The 22,478-nt window shown below is 38.9% G+C and overlaps 1 pseudogene; it reads left to right on the forward strand.

Annotated features, from left to right (window-relative positions):
• Window positions 1-1,068: 1,068 nt before the first annotated feature.
• Window positions 1,069-22,109, forward strand: LOC127436609 (uncharacterized; annotated as a pseudogene).
• The last annotated feature ends 369 nt before the right edge of the window (window positions 22,110-22,478 follow it).

Below are 22,478 nucleotides of genomic sequence, written 5' to 3' on the forward strand. Positions count from 1 at the left end.
AACATGCACATTATATCGGTAGATTCGCGTTTAACAGTCGTGTTGTATCCACTGATCAGTGGTTGTATCACTTCCAGCCAGTAGATGGCAGGTTGGCATGTGAGAAAATGGATTGTTATAATTTTGAATAACGTTCTGTAAGTTTTTCCTTATTCAGTTATAGTGTTTTATAAATGTATACCATTTTCATTATGTTTTTCACAAACTGCTAATAAAAAGGTAGGCTTCTTCACGCGCATGGTGTTGCCCTGTAAGCAGTGTACGCGCTTCTTATCCATAACAACAGACTCAAACCCCTTGTAGCCCTCTCGCTTTAAAAATGGACTCTGCACCAGCATTCTATTATGGACCCCTGGATAAATGCAACGCTGTACTATCAGCCTTAAAAAGTGACCTACAAGAGTTTAAAGGGCATATAAAGGAATGCGTGAAGCATTTACATGTTTCCATTGATCATGGTATAAATATTGGGGGGTTTGTACTTGCTTGTTTTGATTCTTTGGGGGGGTTACCCCAAAAGACCTCGAGTCTTTAATGACCCGGGACCCCATTCCACCCCGTACCTATTTTTGGAGTTTAATGTTAGGCGAAACACCCATGCATTTAAGGGTTAAAAGGATACAAAAGTATCATAGTCCATGCTATTTGTGTATCATATTCCAAGTCTTGTGAAGACATACAATAGGTTTTGGTGAGAAACAAATTTATTACCATTTTCAGTCCAAATCTTGATGTCTGTTGCATGTTCACAAGTAGTTGTTTCTCACCAAAACCTATCGTAAGCTATCATAAAGCTGTCAATACTTTTGAGTCACAACAGCCATTGCATTTAAAAGTCAGACCAGGATATTCATTAAAACATCTCCTTTTGTGTTCCATATAAGAAAGGAAGTCATACAGGTTTGGAACAACACAAGGGTGAATAAATTATGACAGATTTCCATGTTTGGGTGAACTATTCCTTTAATGGTAAAATACTTTGTAACTGATATCTAAGGTAATGTAAGAAGACCACATCTGCCTCCTGTTGTGCTTTATCTGGCAATAGGTGTTTGCACAAAGACCCCATGGCGAGATCAGTGAATTGGCCAAGCTGGAAGAGATGACTGGCGCCCAAGTGTCATTTGAGACCCAACAAGTTTTTAAAGAGGCCACGATAAAAGTGATAATGAAATCCTATTTTATCTGACTAAACAATACATGCTGTTGTTTAATAGTTCTTATATTATAACTGCCTGCTTCTTACCTGTCTTGCATCATGTTATTGCTTCATTGATGAAATTAAGCTTGCAGTGATGGTGTTTAAGCATTCGGTGTATGAGACATGCAGGAACAGAAGGCCCAAACAGAAGATCAGTTTAAGAGAGCCATAGCTAGTGAGTGTTCTACAGTACATTATTTAGTTGCAATGCTTAGATTTACAGGATTCCTCTTTTTTTCCCAGTTGTTCTTCTTGTAGACTCCATGGCCTCGCACGCTCACTGAGCGTATTCTGATGGAGATATTTGAAGGTAATGCTGCTCAGTTCTTGGCTGTGCTGGAAGTTCTTCATGACAGCTCTGTCAGGCCACTGCACACCTGCTTGCCTGAAGAATCTGAGGTCCAAGAAGTGGTACTGGAACTCATATCAGCCGACATTAACTTACTGTGTGATAAACATTATAATACTCTTTGCCTCTGTATAAGTACACATCACTTCGTGTAGAGTTTAAATGTTCCCTTTTTTGTCATAGGGATTGGGGGTTCAGAACACATCTTTGATGTGAGTTTGCCTCCCTCTGTGAATGCAGTCACTCCTACTTCCACTCTCTTTGAGATGGCTGTAGATGGTGTAGTTGTTTCATTCAGCATGCCTCTTTCCCTTTCACTCTTATGTGTTTCTGTGTGTTTATATGTAGAGAAGCACTGTTCAGGGACTGTTTTTTGTCTCACAGGGAAGAGTAAGATCCCAGTAGATGCTGCGGTGAAGTTTGTGAAGCAGCTCTTCAGATATGAACAGTGGAATTTGTTTTGCTTGCTCTGTACTGCTCTTACATCAGTTCTAGCTGTGAGTAATTCTGTAATAAAAAATAAAAAAATCAGCATATCTGATCTACCTTCTTAGCGATCTTTTCTTGTCCTGTATGCAGAACATGGAGGGTTGTCTGTTCGGGAAATTCAAGCTGGACCTTATGCTTTTGGAGGCTGTGGAATGTGTGATGTCCACTCAAAGGGTTAAATTTATCATGAAAGACACTTCTGTCCATGGTAAAGCTGGTTTACTATTCATTTTTCTTCTGGAATATAATGAATTTTAATTTATACACTTATAACACATTGTTAGCAAAAGACATGCGAACTGTCCGAATGTATAGCCAGATAGACTCATGCAACACTCAAGAAAGTTCCTGCAACTATTATTATTATTATTGTTATTATTTATAAAAACCCAAAATACACATAATGCCTTTTCCTCTACAGATAAAGACAAGAATATTGGGCCGGCAAGCATGACAGAAGAATTCTTCAATCTTATTCAGATGCTTCATGTGTGTATTTGCAAGGCAGACAAGGTCAGCTCTCTGTCCCACCCTCTAAAGAGATCATTGAAATGTTGTGGGTAACCTGACAGTGTGTTTTGTTTTTGCACGCAGAATATTCAACCTGATGCCGACTTGGTGCTGGACATTGTGCTGTTCTTTTGGGCAAAATGCAAAAGCGTCTTTCAAAGACCATAGACGAGGTACTATGATCCTGTGCAATACCTGGGAAAGATGGAAAACCAAGACCAGGTTATTAATAATTAGGGCTGTCGGTAGATTAAATTCTTTTAAATCACGATTAATCTAATAATTTTTCATAGTTAATCGCGATTAATCTCAGATTTTAAAAGTAGTTAAATTTGACTCTCTAAATATTTATTTCCTGTCATAATGTATTTTTTTATTTTATTTTTTATTTGGAAAGAACAATACATTAGAAAAAAACAAGACAGTATGTGACAAAAATGCTTTCTTAACATTTTCCAAACTCCGCAGTATAAAGACAGAAATTCACTAAAATAGTTCCAGTTCCAGTAACATTAAACATTTCCCAAAGTCTAAGTGGGATGTTGATTGATTGACAGAACTAGTACTCATTGCAATGCACATTAAACCCTCATTTAATATTAATCAGTCAGGCAGGCTGTCTTTTCACTTTAGAATTGAAATGCACATGATTCGTGTCAGGGGATTCAGTGCTGCATTGAACTCCATATGAAAAGCGCATCTTGTTCTGCTTTTAGCGGTGGCACTTCCAAAAGTTAATTCATCCAAACTGTCCGGTGATCATTAGCTGGCACTACAAATGCTCGGCGGCAATGGGTACAAAGTTGAAATTATATGAAATTTAAGCGGAGCGTCAACAGGGATAAAAACTAGCTGCATAGAGGGTTTATAAGAATTTACATGCTTATGTGGTCAAATGCTGACTTACAAAAGACGTGTGAAGGACTTCAGTGAAGTCCTGCGAAGTCCCTTCAGCATTAGTTTTATAAGAGGTTCTTTCTCCAACACTTGATCATTGGCATGGACTTGCTGTTGTGTGTTTTTTTTTTTTTTTTTGTGTGTGTGTGTATGAGTGTAATGTCCCCACTAAACACATCACAAAGGCCCTGCCCTCTAACAGTGTTAACAACTCACACAGAGCTGAATAAAATATCAGAATCTAATGTTAAATCGGCACATGCCTTAATCGTGATTAAGAAAAATCTACGCGTTAAACATTTTAAATAAATCGCATGCATTAACGCGTTACGCTGACAGCACTATTAATAATCCAATTAACATTGACGTAAAATACTTATTATGACAGAAAGTGAATAAAAGTGAATAGTGACATTCCTACACCTACTTATGTGTTCCACGCAAAATAGAAAGTCAGATGGGTTTGGGACTATAAGCAGAGTAAATGATTGCATAATTTTTTATTTTTAGGTGAACTGTCACTTTAAATGTAGTTTTTTTTTTTACATGACAATTTGTTCCGTAGTGGGTGGAGACCCTGCTCTTGCTGTGTGAAGTGGCCCATGAGTATCAGCTGGCTGAAATAGATCTTGTATCTGTGGTTGAAATGACTCTGAGACTGGCCATGGTGCTGGAAAGCAGTGCAGATACCCCACCACAGTCAGGCAGAAAAACAGGTACTATGTACCAAGTAGAGGGGTTTAACACAGCAACCTTATATACCCAAGGGATACCCAAGTATTGCCCTATTTGTCAGACATACACTGTAAACATTAGTTGGCAGTGGTGGCTCAGCGGTTAAGGCTCTGGGTTACTGATCAGAAGGTCGGGGGTTCAAGCCCCAGCACCGCCAAGATGCCACCATTGGTCCTTTGAGCAAGGCTCTTGACCCTATCTGCTCCAGGGGTGCCATATCATGGCTGACCCTGCACTCTGACCCCAGCTTAGCTGGGATATGTGAAAAAAAACTGAATTTCACTGTATATGTGCAAATGTGTGATCATTAAAATAAAATAAAAATAAAACATGATGGTGATGCCTTTAGTAACACATTTTGTAAAACATTGGAATGTGTTGCTCTGTGCTTCTATAGCCACCACTGAAGACAGCAGTGAAGAGTCCATCCCTGTTGGAAAAACTGCAAGCACACATTATATTGTAGGCTGTCCTATGAGAGAAAAACAGAATTCATGCAAGTAAAACACCACTGAAAGTTTATCTTACAGCACTTGTACATTTACAAATGGTATTATTGCATAAAAATGAACAAGATCAGAATTTACAGGATTTAGAGAAGTTGTCTTCCCAACCTTGGTAAACAGTTTTATACTTGCATGTACTGAATGTCTACAGAGGTCCAAAACAGAGCAGTTGCAGACTGCACTGGATTTGGTGGAGCAAGGCATAGAGTGTGTGTCCAGGGGCAGAGCCAATTCACTCTATGGGAGCTCTGCTGTCTTTGATGAGGTTTTCATGCAGGTAAGAGTATATACCAAGTTCTGTTTACTGCAACACAAGCCCCAAACATTAATTCCTGTTTGAAGTATGAATATGAAGAGACTAAAATATGGAAAAGAGCACAAATCTAGTACTAAGACCTTTCCTTATCAAACACTTTTACCCTAATCCAAATATATCAATCAAAATGAGTTCCAGTGTTTTTCTCATTTACAGAGAGTTTACCATAGATGCATATGTTAAGCATGCTTTATATCAAATACATGACTTCTTTCTCAGCCACAGAAGTGTGGTGAAACCAAGAGTTCCATGAGTGGCGAAGTTTTAGAAGACAGCAGTACCCATGACCTTTCTGGCCTATCCATGGATTTACACTTAGAGCTGCTGGTCTTCCATTATACACTCTCCCTCAAGATGTCTGACTATTCTATTCTATTGTCTATTCTGTGACTCTTTCTCTAATGGGGGGCCTTTGATCTGGGGCCAGGTTAGTACTTGTAGAGTGAAACTGGCCTTAAGATATTTTGAATATTTAATCATAACTGATCACATTGTCAGCCAGCCCAATTTTTCTCAAGTAATTGTCTCTAATTTTTGTAAATCTGGTCTATCTTTACATCCAACACAGGAGGCCAGGCTTGCCAAGTGTGAACGGATGTTGGTGGCCATAGATCTTGCTTTGCACCTCAATAAGAGCAGTGACACTTTGTAGGCAGTAGTGAGCTGTTACGGCCTTCTGGCTCCATTAATCTACAATAGAGGTGACTACCTGTATATTTGCTTCATAATCCCCCTATTTAATTGCCAATTTAGGACAAAAACACATAAGTGACACATAAGTGATCTATTAGTTTTATGTCTGGAAGATTTGAATATTAGTTTATGGACCTTATTCACAGTAGCGCCATCATTAATTTGTTATGGGAATGACAACCAGCCTATGAGAGATAGATTTATGGTCTCTTCAATTGGTTGTACTGTTATTTAAAGGTTTGTGGATCATTCCACTGATGAAACATTGAAAAAACATCTTTCCAAGAAATTTCAGTTGACAAAAAACATCAGATAACACAAGTTGTGGAATACAGATGTGATCTAGGAGCTTTACATAGCTTTATAGAGTGCATGTAATTGAAGAAGCTGTAAATCTAATCTGTAAATCCCTCACAGCCCCATTTTCATTCAGGTTAAATATCAAACATAGTGCTGTTGTGAGTAAGGTCTATTGGAAGCTGTTTTAGGATCAGGTTGGAGGGAACATTAATCAGGAGCTCCATCATTATAGGATCAAATCATCTCTATACTTTATGACTAAATCACTATAGCAGAGGGGAATTTTGATGTTTCTCTGCATTTGTCTGTTTCAGGTGCTGCCCAAGGACTTTACTGTGCTGCTGGAAATCCAAAGAGTGCTCAAGCAGAAACGGGCTGCTAACGCCACAGAGTCCATGCAGCACATGGTCGCCTGTATTACATATTATTTAGCCAAGGTAAAAACATGTTGCCCAGCCAAATACATACACATAAATGCATAACTAGATGTGTTTGACAATGTCACCAAAGTAAGGGCTGTGTGTTTGCATTTGTTTAAAATTATTAGATGCAATTGTTTGCGTGTTTTTAGAGCTTGCACTTCACTCACGAGAGAGGAATGGCATCATCTGTGATTGGGTTGGGAAAGAAACTTCTTCAGGAGATCACTGAGCCTCCACAGCAGGCCCTCAAAAAAACATAATCAGTGGAACATGAAGGGGCGTGTGAAACATCTTAATCTACAATATTTTGCTCTTGATGTGTTGCATGTGAATGATTTAAATACTTGAAGCAATTTTCTGTCAGTGCAGGCTTCCATACGGACAAAATAAAGCATATTCAGTGTATTCAAGTATTAATGTGTGTGTCTGATTTCAAGAAGGCAGTTTCCACCCATGAAGAGGAGCCAAGTGAACAGTTAAAAGCTTTAGAGGTCACTGTCATAAAAAACATGCAAACATTTGGAAATGATGATGCCACTTCTTGTAACAAAACAGTTCATTTCTCAGATTGCAGATCAGAGGGACACTTCAGACCATAATTACAGTCCTTTGATTTTGCTTCTGCATGTACACTGTATGATTGCCTTCAACTCTCATATCATGTTTTATTAAGATCATGTGGAACAACATTAAAATGAATTGTATAGTATTTGTGTATATTTAACTTGTTATGGACTCATTTGTTGCAGTGTCTCATGGACATGAGCTCACTGGACAGGAAGACTGTGTCGTACACCACATGGGGATTGAAAATAGTTCCCTCCAGAAAGCCTTCCAAGAGGGTACAACAAAAAACAGATAATAAATAAAAATCTGATTCACTGAATGAGTTAGCATACACTCAGTGTGTTTGTGTGTGTACATGTTTATACTACATTGTGGGGACCAAATGTCCCCACAAGGATAGTAAAACCTGAGATCACCTACCTTGTGGGGCCCAGCCAGTGGTCCCCACGAGGGAAATGGTTTATTAAACATACTAAACGATGTTTTTTTTGTTTTGTTTTTTTATGTAAAGATGCAAAAAGGTTTCTGTGAGGGTTAGGTTTAGGGGTAGGGTTAGGGTTAGCGTTAGGGGACAGAAATTATCGTTAGATCTGTATAAAATCCATAAAATGCATAGAAGTCTATAGAGAGTCCCCACAATGATATAAAAACAAGTTTGTGTGTGTGTGTGTGTGTGTGTTTGATGTTGTGATAAATTTCAAACAGAAATCTTGTTTTCTGGAGTTTGTTGGATGCTTGCTCCAGAAAGCTCTGCAAGAAGATCAGCTGGATTTGGTGCTGCAATGGGAGCAGAACATTTTGAATTTGCTCTGCAGGTGAGTATGTGTGTGTCTGTGTAGGTCCATGCATGCAGTATAATTTTGGGAGTGTAGATGTTTTTGTGTTACATTTCTTTGCTGCCTGTAATATTTCTAGACATGATGAGGATCTATTCAGGCTATAGAAGCATACAGATCTACCAGGGGAGGAGGTTAATTTACTCACATGCCACATGCACTCTTTCTTTCTTTCTGTCAATTAAAACCATGAATCTTTGTTTCAGAAACAAAAAGGTAACACATTGCAGGGTGGCAAAAAGTCACTACTACAGAAGAAGCTACTGAGTGCATTCAAGAGCCAAAACTCTGAAAGGTAAAAAATTGCTGAAAAATCTCACACATCTTTGTTTCTGTATATTGTTTGCATAACACTTTATTATAACTGTCATTAACAAATTTAATATAATATTTAGAAGATTAGTAGTTCATGTGCTATCAAATTCATCATCTATATACTGTAATATTGTTATAATGTTACATTTCTGTTCAACAGATCCTTCACAAACAATTAAGCGACCAAAACTCATTTTCTAAAATATTCAGAAACATTTAGTATTCAAAAATGGATTCTTTATAAGTTTAAGTTTACAACTTTATTAATCCCACAAGGGGCAATTAATAGTAGGTTTTCAAACACAACAAACAAGAACAGTAGAAGACCATGCATGTATATCGAAGGTACAGTACATTAAGACCAAAAAATTACAGCACTTCATAGAACATAGAAAACATAATACATATTAAACATATTGCAGCACGCTTTCTATATATAAATATAGATATTAGTAAATAGAATAAATAAGTAGATACAATTTTATAAATTACATAGGCTGATAGCCTCTGGCACAAAAGTAAAGTTGTAACAGTTAGTTAGGCACCTGACGCTCCATAAATGCCTGCCTGAAGGCAAAATTAGGGTACAAGGGATGTGTGTCATCTCCCATAATACTCCAAGTCTTCCTTATAACTTGCTGTGCAAAGACACACCAGTAATTTTTGAACAAGTCCTAACTATGGTTTGCAGGCAGTTCTTATTCTTGAGAGAGAGTGATGAAAACCAACATATAAATGAAAAACACAGGACGCTTTCAATAAATTAACTATAAAAGGTCATCAGGATAGATCTTTAGACACAAAAATAATTTAGTTTCTTCAGAACATAGAGTCTTTTATGTGCCTTTTTAATGATAACCTCAGTGTTCTGCTCAAACTTTAACTTATTATCAAAATGTTTCCCAAGATACTTATACTCCTCCACTCTGTCCACCCCTACATCATTAATATACAATCCCAATCCAAAAAAGTTGGGACAGTATGAAAAATGCTAATAAAAACAAAAAGGAGTGATTTGTAAATCATATTCACTCTTTGCTATATTGAAAGCACTACAACTACACATTATATGATGTTTTACCTTGTGAATTTCCTTGTTTTTTTAAACTGTACAGTAATTTCAAATCAGATGATTGCAACACGCTCCAAAGAAGTTGGGACAGTCGAGTGTTTGCCACTGTGAAACATCACCATTTCTTCTAATAACACTTATTAAGCATTTAGGCAGTGAAGACACAAGTTTAAGTTTTGAAAGTGGAATATCCCCCCATTCATCCATTATCTAGGTCTTTATCTGCACAATTGTATGGGGTCTTTGTTGCCGTATGGTGTGCTTCATAATGCTCCACACATTCTGAATTGGAGACAGGTCAGAACTGCAGGTAGGCCAATCTAGCACTCACACTCTCTGCTCACACAGCCATGCACTTGAAATCCGGGCAGTATGTGGTTTGAAGTTGTCCTGCTGGAAATTGCAGGGACGTCCCTGGAAAAGACGGTGCTGGATAGCAGTATATGTTGCTCCAAAATTTGTACATATCTATCTGCATTCATGGTGTTCTCACAGATGAGCGAGTTACCCAAGCCATGAGCACTGACACACCCCTGGCCCATGCAGACACTGACTTTTGGACCTGACGCTGATAACAGCTTGGATGGCCCTTTTCCTCTTTGGCCCAGATAACATGATGGCTTTGCTTTTCAAAAACTTTTTGAAATGTGGACTCGTCAGACCAAAAAACACAGTTCCACTGTTCTACTTTCCATCTAAGATGAGACCGAGCCCAGAGAAGTTGGCAGCACTTCTGGACAGTGTTGATGTAGGGCTTCTGCTTTGCATAGTAAAGTCTTAACTTGCATCTGTGGATGCAGTGGCGAGTGGTGTTGACTAACAAAGGTTTACTAAAGTTATCACAAGCCCATGTTCAAGATATCCATTACAGATGAATACTGTTTTTTAAGACAGTGACGTCTGAGTGATCAGAGATCGCGTGCATTCAGAAGTGGTTTTCGCCTTGCCCTTTACGCACCGCGATTTGACCAGATTCCTTGAACCTTTTAAATATATTGTGCACTCTAGAGGGTAAAATGCCCAAAATCCATCCAATTTGTCTTTGGGGAACATTGTTCTCAAAGTGCTGGATTATTTGCTGAAGCATATGTTGGCAAACTGACAAGTCTCGAATGATCCTTGCTCTTGAAGGACTAGGCTGATTTTGGAGGCTTCTTATATGCTATGACACAATTGCCTCACCTGTTTAACATCTCCTGTTTCACATTGCCTTGTTATTTCAACTCATCAAATTATTTCTACTCTTAAATTGCCCCTCTCTCAAATTTTTGGAGCGTGTTGCAATCATCTGATTTGAAAAAAACTGTACATTTTCAAAAAACAATGAAATTCACAAGGAAAAACATCATATAATGTGTAGTTGTAGTGCTTTCAATATTTCAAAGGGTGAATATAATTTACAAATCACTCCTTTTTGTTTTTATTAGCATTTTTCATACTGTCCCAACTTTTTCGGAATTAGGGTTGTATACTGGTTCCAGTTTAGGAGCATTTTTTCTTAAATCAACCACCACATCCTTTGTTTAGAGATATTTATTTGCAGTTTACTCCATCACCAGGTGATAAACTCATGCAATGCAGGGCTATCATCGTGCTCCAAGCTTGAAAGCAGGGAGAGGAGAACCGTGTCATCTGCATATTTTGCAACATGACAGCTGGCCTGAGAATAAAGAATAAAAAGAATTGCTGAAAGTACGCATCTTGAGGTGATCCGATACATGTGTATAATGTATCGGATAAAGCTGCATTAACCCTAACCCTTTGTTGCCTACCTATTAAAAAGTCCAGAATCCATAAAACAAGCCTATGATTGACACTAAACTCATTGACAAGTTTCTTTACCAGAATAATGGGCTGCATTGGATTAAATGCTGACGAGAAATCCACAAAAAGCAGTCTGGCAAAGGCACATTATGCGTACACAGTATGCTTACATTAAGACGTCTTTCAAACTATATGTTTGTATTTTCTGTTATGTCTCTCAGAGAGGTGAAAGCTGTGGAAACTCTGCTAAATCAACTGGCTGCTTTTATCAGAAGGTATCGTCACAACTGGAAGCTGAGAGAGAGCCACTCTGAGGATTCACGGTGGTGTTGCCATGTCAACCTGAGCCTGGCCCATGCCCACCTAGGACTGCTGAGGAGAAACCTGGGCCCGCCTCACCAGCTCTGGTACTTAGACCCAGTAGCGAAACCCTGACATTTCCTGAATTATTATTAGTAATTTCATTTGGAGTCTTCTTCCAAAAACTTCTAATGTGGATCATACTCTGAATCTCAAGTCTGGTTTTGTATGATCCTAAAACATTTTTTATCCCTCATCTGAATAAAAAATAAAAGCAGCAGAGCTTGTTCCTTAGTGATTTGTCCTCTCAAATGGCAATGGTCATGAGTTTGTTTTCTTTCCTCTCTTGTGAACTCCAGTTTCAGTCATCTGCCGCTGTCTTCTTTCTGGCACGCTCTGGAACACTAGTAAAGTGGAAGAATGTTCCACAACATATCAGGAAACCTGAACTGACTCATCCCAAAGCTGCACCCCATCCTGGACGCTGCGCTTACCAAAGGGATGTGAAGCACTTATCGGGGTGGGTTGCAGTATCTCCAGTATGACAGAATTAGAATTTGAGGGTCCTTGATGCTGCTTTGTGGTATTAGGAACATTAAGTATTTAAGTGAAAATATTTATTATTTGCTTTGGATGTTAGTTCATCATGAGCACATTTCCTCAAATCAAGTAGAATTCTGGTTAGCTGAAAAATTATAAAATCTAATTTAAGCTGAATCTAAATTGCTCTGGTAAACTGATTTCTTAGTACGTTTTTGCTTTTATGACAGCATTTACTCAAGCTGGCATGAACTCCACAAGTTGCAAAACCTGATAATCCATGATATCCCAGAAGTTTCAAAAATGTGCTTACATTTGATTAGTGACCTAGAAATTGGTACAGAATCTTTTTTTTATTATTTTGTGTATAACTAGGTGCTGGCACATCATTGGTGTCACTGGACAACTTTACAATGGGTGTGTCAGACTCTGTGGGACCAGTCAAGTGTGCTGGCACAGATGGGGGAGCAAACCCTCCCTGGCTGATGCCCACAGCAGACAACTGACAGTAGATCAGCTGTATACTGTGATCACTCCTCTATTGGTGCTGGCTTCAGATCTTCTCATGGACATGATGGAGAGACTGAAGGTCAATACACCTCAATCTCATCTGCTTATATTTGAATACACATAGAGTACATTTGCTGATGTAAGAATAAAAGTCCTCTGATAAAGTGTCTACTTGAAAAATCCTACCATAGCCAATCCTGAAAGTCATATCAAATCTCTGCTCCATTGTGGATTTAAAGTATATGTTTTACTTTTTGTCCCTTTGGACATTTTTGTTCATAGCAGTGCAACAAGTTTTGGATATCTAGTATGTAAACTGCAGCTCAAAGGCATCAGCTACAACCTCTAGTTGCGGTGCATATTCCAAATGTTGTTGTTTTTTATGATCTAGCTGTGGAATGTTCATGGTGTGGAAGAGGATGAGCTGGATGCAAGTCTGTACTTTTCTGCTCCAATGGATGATGGTACAGTGGTAGATCTCCACTGGCTCTGAACTCTGGTGCTACACACACTAGAGCTCCTGTACAACCAGGCTAATTGGGAGAGTCTTGCCCACCTCACCCTGCTTTATAACACATACACACGGTATGCTGCTAACACTATGATACTGAGTCGCTTTGATTTTTCAAATGTTTTGTTAATGAATATGATTTGTTTATGAAAATGTTTATGAATATGATTTTTTTTTACAGATATTAATGTCCCAAGAGCATAGCTTTGAAATAGTTGCAATTAACAGCTATGATCACAACTTGTTTTATATACAAGTCTCCCATATTGTGGCTTGTTTTCCAGGGAGTGCTACTCTCACATGGTAACACCAGTTTTGGTGCATGCACAGAGGCTGTTGGACACGATCAGCTGTTTCGAGGGCCCACCTTCTCCCCAACCTCACTTCACCTACACTGAGATGATCACTGGAGAGAAGGTGAACAAAAATAAGAACTTGGGAAAACTACTTTACAATTTGAGTTCTATGATTAACAACCATTGGCAGTTTTCACCAAAAACCTTTGTCATGGGTATTCCAGTTGTGTTTGCAGTTGGGAAAATGTTGTTGCTGCGTTTTTGTGACTGATGTCCATAGGTGACCTGCAGGAACTATGCAGACAGTCAGTTGATGTCTCCCCAAGGACTTCACTTCACTTGCCAGCTTTGGACAAGTGCTTCTCTACCAGAGCCCAAGAAACTTCCAGGTACAGATTAGACAGCAGGAACCAGGCCCCTTTTTATTTTCTGATTTTTGCTGTGTGTGTGTTTGCATGACAAAAGTGTGTCACATTTGTAGTGCTTCTTGGTCATGTATAACACTTTTATCTAATGGGTTTAAAAGGACCATATGTTTAAGTTTTGTGTGTGTGTTAAATTGATTATTTTCCTCATTACAACAGATGTGAAGAGAGCTATGTGTCTAGTGTGTGTACCACTGGATGTGGAGGACACACTGCACTGTTTCAGAGAGTCTCTGGAGAAAAGACATCAAACACTACTGACCTTCCCGCACAGTCAAACTCTACTGCATCTGCATCTGCTGCTGGCTGACGCACAGCACCGTAAGCACGATACACGTTACACACGTTACATACTACCTTAATTAGCTCTTCTAAAATTAGTTTCAGGCAAAGCACTAAATAACACCTTACACTGAATGTGTCTGTTATTTAAGCAGAGGTTGAGGTGCTGTTCTGTAAGGAGACCAACACTGTTCTGCAGGGAAAAGTGGAATTCAGCTTAGCAGCCAGCACCCTGCCTGACATCAGCCCTCCAGATCTGTCCACTAAAGACTACAGCTCTCTGAGCTTCATCTACAGCACCACCCTGCCTCCATCACATATCCAGATGATTCTCTCCTCCAACAGCAATTTCATTAGTGAGAACTAATTTGGCATGCTACACGCAGCCTTTACTGAAGAGACCAGAATATTTTCCTGAGCAGTCTTTCCCAGTAAATATAAATGTTGTTTTGTGATTTCATGCAGAATATCTTCAAGCAAACAAGTACAACTCCCTGCAGGTGCAAGCACTCCATGACCTTGGAAACCTGCATTTCTACAATGGAAATCAGAAGTATGAGGTGGTAATCAGAAATTTTGTATTATTTTCACACTTTGTTTATTGTTTAGAGCGCTTCCATATACAGTGAGGCCCAAAAGTCTTAGAATAATAATTATTTATTTTTTTAACAATAAGTAGAATGCCGTAGGATTTTTAAAAATATAAAACCAAGAAAAGTTATTTAAGACATAGTTAAGATTCTGCACTATTTCTATGTCACTTATCAAATACAAATTTGTGACATTGACAGGTTAACTCCTTTGGACTAAAGAGCCAATTTCTTTGCTTTTTTGAAGCATACAAGATGCCCTTTGAAACATTATCACATTTTCCTGGAGTAACATGGATCATCTCGATTTGCACAAACTTGTGGAATCCATGCCAGCTCAAGTGCATGGCATGCTGCCATTAAAGCAAAGGGGGACTTTCCAAATTCCAAAAAAACTACCAAATACCACATATTGTTTTGCTGAAAAAGTAATTTTGGATTACATTAGACAAGAATGCAAAATATATTGAGCATTTTAACTAGTGGTCTCAGACATTTGGACCCCACTGTTTGTTTAGGTATGTTGTTTGTGCATTCATGGTAAATGAGGAGAAAAAGTATCTTGCTTGAGTTTTTGTTTATGTGAATGAGTGTATACTGTATGTCTGCTCCAGGGCAGCACACTCTTTCTGGAGTAAGGCTCTGGACTGTGCTCTGCAGAGCTCTGGAATTCTGGATTCTTGGGCTGGTGACTCATGGGGCGGCAGCTCCTCTCAGGAAACCCTACGGCATGCTGGGATATGGGGCAGTCTCCAGGGAGCTTTGCTTTCTGCCAAGATCGCACAGTGAGTTGAAACCAAATAGTTCTTTGTGACTGTGATCCATTACAGTATCAGTCAGTCAGTATGATGTCACTGTGATTTATCCTCTACTGACAGGCACATCTTGATTAACCAGCACACAAAATGCTGTCTGCTCTCTGCCAAACTCTTCAAGGTCAGAATTCACACTGCAAAAGCGAAGCTTTTTTAAATCAGCATTTTTTTCCTGTTTTTCCAGTAAAAATATCTAAACATCTTTAAAACAAGATACATGTACTTGAGAAGCAAAACTGTGTAAATTAAGTCTAGTTTTGAGAGAATATGTCTCTTGATTAAGTTTATTTTTATAACCACATTGGCTTTTCTTTTTCTTGTGTTAAACATACAGTAAACCTCACTGCATTTTGTTACATTTATGCTTAAAACAGTAAAACAAGAAAAAACTCCTGAGGAAAAAGTCCTCAGTTTTTTAACTCAGACAATAGTTAAAGTAGTGACAGCGGTATCACTCATTTAAGGATTCAAACATCAAAAGTTTAATATGGTTACATGCTCTGCAGTGCCTACTGATGGCCTCTATGCCCCATCCGATGATAGACTTGGCGTATGCCACATATTCTTTTTGATGACAGAGCTGATCCCTGGTGTCGACCTCTTCTCTGAGCCAGATCGAGGGAATCTTGGCACAACTGTTGCCAGTTTGTCTTTTCTCTGCCACTGGATATATACATCAGGGCACCTTCTCAAGGTGCTAACTAGACCCACACCAGAGACTATTTATTTAGTAGAGACAGGCCATTTAAAATGAATGGGAGAAATTGGAATGCCCAACCAAGGAGCTCTAAGCACTCAACGGTCAACGGATGTGGAAAGGAATTTCCGCATTACAGGTTAAAGAGCCAATCACCTTTTAGATACAGACATCGCCTGTCAATCAACTCGAGAACGCGCATGCACTTTAGTTATACAAGCCAGGAAAATTGCGCTTTCTGCGTAATTTGAGGTAAAGAAGCAACGTTTAAACGTAAGCGTGGCCAACAGTTTTTGAGATTTCGGTGTTTGCCCATTCAGGTAGATAGGAGCTGCATTGGCATGACTGGAAATACACTCCTGGGAACGTTCCAAAGATGGCCAACTTGCTAGAAAGCCCACACTCACTAACCCTCTTACTAACTGTATTAATATGACACATACTGAATTCTAAAATATTTATGTTCCTCTAATGGTAACCTGAAGGAATCAGTGGTTGTGTTGAACTATCACATATAATGTGTTTGCTCGTTTCATCTACTTACATATACTTATATAAATATTTCTTGTGTGTTTTCAGGCTCTTCCTATGCTAGCTCTTTACCTGTATATTGCCAGAACTGTGTGTCAAGATACACACCTCACTGTCACATGCTGAATACATTGTGTTACTTTTCATGTCTGTTGGTATATTAGAATTTCTTGCATTTGTGTGCTAATGCATGTTTACTTTCTGTTCATAGTAGAATTTTCTTGTATGTCTGTTAAAGCTGTGAGGTGAAAGTGTGTTTTGTGCGTGTTATTCATTCTTTTATTTGTGTATGTATGTGTGAATAAGTAAAGGTCTTGACAGAGTTGGGGGCCTTTACTCAGGCAGTTAAAGAACTCAACAGTCTCACATTTGGCAAGGAAATTCACCTGTATTATGGCTGCTACTACAGAGCAGAGAAGCCTTCTTGGGTAGAGTAGCATCTACAATTTACAACACACAAAAGTCATCCAAAATGATATATGCAATTATCTGCCATACAGATTTAATGTCAACAATTTAGGTGAATTGATTTGATAAAAGAACTGACCTTAAAGGGATAGTTCATCCAAAAATAAATATTCTGTAATAATTTACTCACCCTCATGTTGTTTCAAAATACGTATGACTTTCTGTCTTCTGTGGAAAATAAAAGAAGACATTAGGCATAATGTTAGGCTCAGTTACTCTTTCATTGTATGGAAATATGATGCTTTAAAAGTGAATGGTGACCGAGGCTAACATTCTACCTAACAACTCCTTTTGTGTTCCATGAAAGAAAGAAAATCAAATGGGTTTGGAGCAATTTGAGGGTGAGTAAATTAGTAGAGTTTTTATTTTTGGGTAAACTATCCCTTAAGTAAAGGTTTTAAACTTTTTAAAGTGGATTTATTTTCAGCACTTTATATTGTGCATTTACTAATTTCCTACCAGTGTTTTTGTGTTTGTTTTAATTTTAAATAGGATATTATCTTGCAGGCAAGGCATAAGTTTATTCAAGAGAAGCTTCTGCTGGATCCTTACAACTTCAGGTAAGTTTGCATGTTCTCACAGCTGTATATCAAAGAATTAGCAACATACTGTTTTCACTAAGCTTTAACGCTCTTTGTTTGTTAGGTTCTGGAGAATGTGGTCAATAGGAGTCCAAATGGAGATATTATGAGTCTTTATGGCTCAAGATTGACCAGGCAGCTTCTGATGGCCAGAGTTCATCTCACATTGACTATATGTAGCACTATACATGACTTGCCTGAGCCACTGACACCAGGTATTTTCTTCTTACTAGTCAGATTTGAACAATTAGAAATTACACTGATTAATCATCTATCTGTTTGTGAGAACCGACAGAAAGATCTGAGTTTGAGGAGAAAAGCTCTACTCTGAAAAGACGTTCTAGCACTCCTTGTGTATCTGATGCCCCCACTGCTGAGGAGTCTCAGTTTGCTACTCCCAACAAGATGCCCAAGGGTCTCCAGCTAAATGCAGAGAAGGACAAACTCACATTAGGAAGAGTCAAGGTGGTCCAGTTTACAATACCACAACTTTATGCTTATGCTTGTACAGTAAATGACAGCTTCTATGATATTAAAGCTGTCAGATGTTATAACAAATATTTCTCCTTGTTAAATTGACCATTATTCCAGATTTTTTTCCAGTCAGTAATCCGGGTGCTGTTGTAATGTACAACAGTTATAGATGCATTAAAAATAATAATAATAGCAAACTCATTTTAACGGGTGATTGCTTAATGGAACATTCCAGGTTCAATACAAGTTAAACTCAGTTGACAGCATTTGTGCCATAATGTTGATTACAACAAAAATTAATTTCAATTTGGCCCTCCTTTTCTTTAAAAAAGCACAAATCTGGATTACAGTGAGGCATTTACAATGGAAGTGAATGGGGCCAATTTGTAAATGTTAAAATGCTCACTGTTTCAAAAGTATAGCCACAAGAAATAAAGGATATGCATGTAAGCATGATTTTAGTGTTATAAAATCACTAACTAACCTTTTCTGTGTAAAGTTATAGCTAATTTTACACCTTTGTTGCCATTATGACGCAAACCATAAAAACAATGATTTAATCAACTTTACAGCTCATAATACACAAGTTTTAACAAAGAATTAATGTAAGTGCTTTTAGCTTCATATTTCTGCTTTTAAACCCTCTACAGATTTGCCCCATTCACTTCCATTGCAAGTGCCTCACTGTAATCCAGAATTTTGCTTTTTTTTAAGAAGAAAAGGGACAAGTAGTATTTCATTTTTGTGGTAATCAACAGTCACAAATGCTGTCAATTGATCTTAACTTGCATTGAACAAAGAGCATTCCTTTGACCAACTGACACACATGTGAAATTTCTTTAATTATAAAGTGTCTGCCAAGAACATTAATGACAAAGTGAATGTTAAGTCTTTTTCCCCTTTCAGCTAAAACTCCTGAAAGAGGCATATGCTCTGGTTAGTCCTGAGCTCTTTGCCCCACAGCAGCTGAGCAATGATCCTGAAGAGCCAGAGCTGGCTGTGGAGATCAGACTGTTGAGGTCCAATATCAACATGCAGCAGGGCAGAATTGCTGCTAGGTAGTATAGAAAATTACCTGTGTGGGTGGCTGGGGATGCATATATGTATGTCTGGGTGTTTGTGTCCAATTTAAAAGGCGGAAAACATCTTCCATCCCTATTGTAGTGCAGATTTGGCAGTGTCTGCTCTGAGTCTACTCCAGAGCTCTCCTGTCTTTCAAAGTGATTTCTGTCCACTGCCTCCTCCCAGACCACCCTCCTCTGCCCCAGACAATCCAGTGCCAAAATTAACCAGGTACTACCCCAAGTTACCTACATTAGTTCACTGCTTAAACCAGACAGATTTGGTTTAATAAAAAAAAAACTAAAAAAAAACTGACTGTTGTCAGTCTCCAGACTGGATTTGTTCCAGCAGGGCTGGAAGCCAGAGAACGCTTGGGACCTATCCTACTGGCTGCGGTTTGCTCCCTCGTAGGCCACATCCCTGGAACTTGCCATCTGCTCTGGTCAGCTCAGCTGCTCTTAAAAGTACAAAGTGACAGAAGTGTTGTTGACTCTAACTGGTGTTTTGCAGTTTTTGGTGTTTACTGACAGTCAGCATGTGTTTTTACAGGTGCAGAGGCACTCAGGTTGCTGAAAGAGGGTCTGGCTGAGGCCTGGGGAGATCCGGACGCTAAAGCCCAGCTGCTCCTACAGGGTGTTCAATTTAACACACACCATGGCAGACCCAAAGAGGACAGTACCATCATGCTACAGGTCAGCTATGATCTGGCTGTGAGAAACGATTAGGTTGGAACATTGTGTTGGACTATCATGTGTGTCTGTTTAGGAGATTGTGAGCCTGTTGTCTGGGTGCAATGTTCACTCTCTGCGCTCTCAAATGGCTTTAGCTGAGGCCGCACTGCTGCTTAGTGAGCTGAGAGGAACAGAAAGCCAGACTGTCCACCTTCTCACACACAAACTACTGCAGCATCAGGTTTCTCTTTTCACACTATCATCTTTACATACTTGTTATACAATCACTTTATCTAAAAATATGTTAGGATAGTTGGGTTAACTAGCTAAAGATGTTTAGGTCACAGATCATTTTAAACTTATCAGAATGATCATAGTAAATTGGTAGTTTTTGAATTGTTTTTCTCTGTTCTCAGCTCTGTGCCCTGGGGGAGTCCATAGGTTTGAAAAAAGTTGGTCAGGTGCAGCTACATTCTGAAGGCCTGAAGATGTCCTCAACTGCACAGGTGACCAATTGGGTGAAGTCTTCTCTCTGCCCGCTTGTCTCTTAACCAGTACTATTTGTGAACTGTTGAACATATGTGTTTGCAGGAATAGTAGTAAGACGTCTCATTTCCACGCAAAAAAACAGATCCCCAGAAAGTCATAGAGGCGCTGTTGGAGTGCATCTTATTTAACCACACTCATAGTCACAAACTGCTGTATGTCACAAGACCTGAATCTACAGTATTAGATTTGGCACCATTCTGAGTAAATTTTAGATACTGTTGTGCGTGAAAATCCCAGGAGATCAGCAGTTACACTAATACTCAAACCAGCCCATCTGGCACCAACAATCATGCCACGGTCGAAATCATTGAGGTCACATTTTTCCCCCATTCTGATGGTTGATTTGAACATTAACTGAAGCTCCTGACCCGTATCTGCATGATTCTTAGTGCTACACAGGGAGCTGGAAAATGTGGGACTTTGCCAGTCATTGGTTAAGCCATGCTGAACGGAGGTTTAGAAGGATCTGCACATCACTAGGGGCCAGCTTGTAGACTCCCAGCTCATTAAGTGCTGACTCAGGACTGGGCTGCTGATGGTTTAGAGCTTCGTCTTCATCCTGCTTTAACACATCACACAGTAACAGCGCTGAGCCAATTTTAAGAGTCAGGATGATGAGGCCTCCTTTATACTGAGAATTTTGCTTTTTTTAGATAAAGACAATTAGGTCTTTCATTTACTAGCTCTCATTGAACACACTTACTGTTTGAAGAAGTTTTCTGGTCTCTTGCAGTAATGTCCAAACAGAGGGAAGAGGTTTCTGATCATATCAAATTGAAGTTGTGCAGCTCCGCTCTCATTGAAATGGTTATACAGAATCAACTGTGAGGGTGAGAGCCAACAACAGATAAACAACACACTAATTATGATTAAACATATATAAAAACAATGGTAAACTACTGTATGCATGTTAATCCTGACTAAAAAAGCAGAAAATTATCAAATAGTAGGTCTTTATTTTTTAAAGGTGCAAAGCTATTCAAAGTAATTCTGAAGATAAAGAGACTGTGCAGTGAATTATGATTCCATGAAAATTAAACGAGACTGACGTCTTCATAGATTAAGCAGTCGAGTCTCTCAGCGAGACCCTGCCAGAACATCTGAAAAAGAGGAAGACACAACAGCTGCTGCAACTGGAGCAAGTGATCCCATAGGCAGAGCATCATGGCACACGCAGAGCTGGATAAAGACATGGTGGCTTGATCACACGGTGATGGCAGGGAGATCCACCTGAAACAGACCACATTCACTTAAGACTCAGACTTTTAAGCCTACAGAAACACCTGAAACCATCATAACTAATCTCCTCATGACAGGTTCTGGACACTGAAGAATGTGTTATTGCTTGAATTTAGCCTGATGTGAATTCATAACTAAGTGGCTTGGGGCCTACAGTAAAAAAAACTATACACTGACAAGTAGCATATTTAAAAGGCATACCTGTCTTTGCAGTATGGCTGTGCTTTCTCCTTAACATCTCTAATGACTGCATCCAGCAATCGTCCCAGCATGTCCCCTCGCAACCTCTCCAGCAGGGCCAAGAGGCCTCAAACAAAGATCCGTCTAAAGAGGCCAATCTACCAGTCTCTGTGGCCCCTAGAGGACCTAGAATCTCCTTACCTACTGACACTGCTGCCTGCTGCAACTGCAAGAAGAATTGACTGAGAATAGAAAAGAAAGTACAATTGTGCACTTATGAATTTCTGATTACAATTAAGACTTTAAAAATATATATTCAGTATATACATTTATCCAAGTCTTATAAGGGGCCGTTCAAATAAAACATGTTTTTGCATCTGTCTGTGCTGTTTTTTATTGTTCTGTTTTTCTATCTATTTTTTCCTCTCTTTTTTTACATGTAAACATTCACTAGATGGACATCTTTCACCGCTGCACTGCATCCTACATGATCACAAAGGAAATCGACATGTTTCCGAAGGTTTATCAATTTAATGGTGATCACCTTTCCCTCTGCTATTACTGATCAACCACCAAATCACAGTTTTTGCTCCCATGGAAACCAGGAAGTAATCGCATTCACATAAACAATGGTGAGCACAAATCAGAGGCTACATTTTCACTCTAAAATTACATTTTTACTTCACTGACCATTAGATTTTGGGTTAGGGGTTGGAGTTAGTAAAATATGCATTCCTGTTGACTGTATTACATCATTTTAAAAAAAAATACAACTCACTTTTGGT

Source organism: Myxocyprinus asiaticus, chromosome 47, assembly GCF_019703515.2.
Source record: "Myxocyprinus asiaticus isolate MX2 ecotype Aquarium Trade chromosome 47, UBuf_Myxa_2, whole genome shotgun sequence".
NCBI lineage: Eukaryota > Metazoa > Chordata > Actinopteri > Cypriniformes > Catostomidae > Myxocyprinus > Myxocyprinus asiaticus.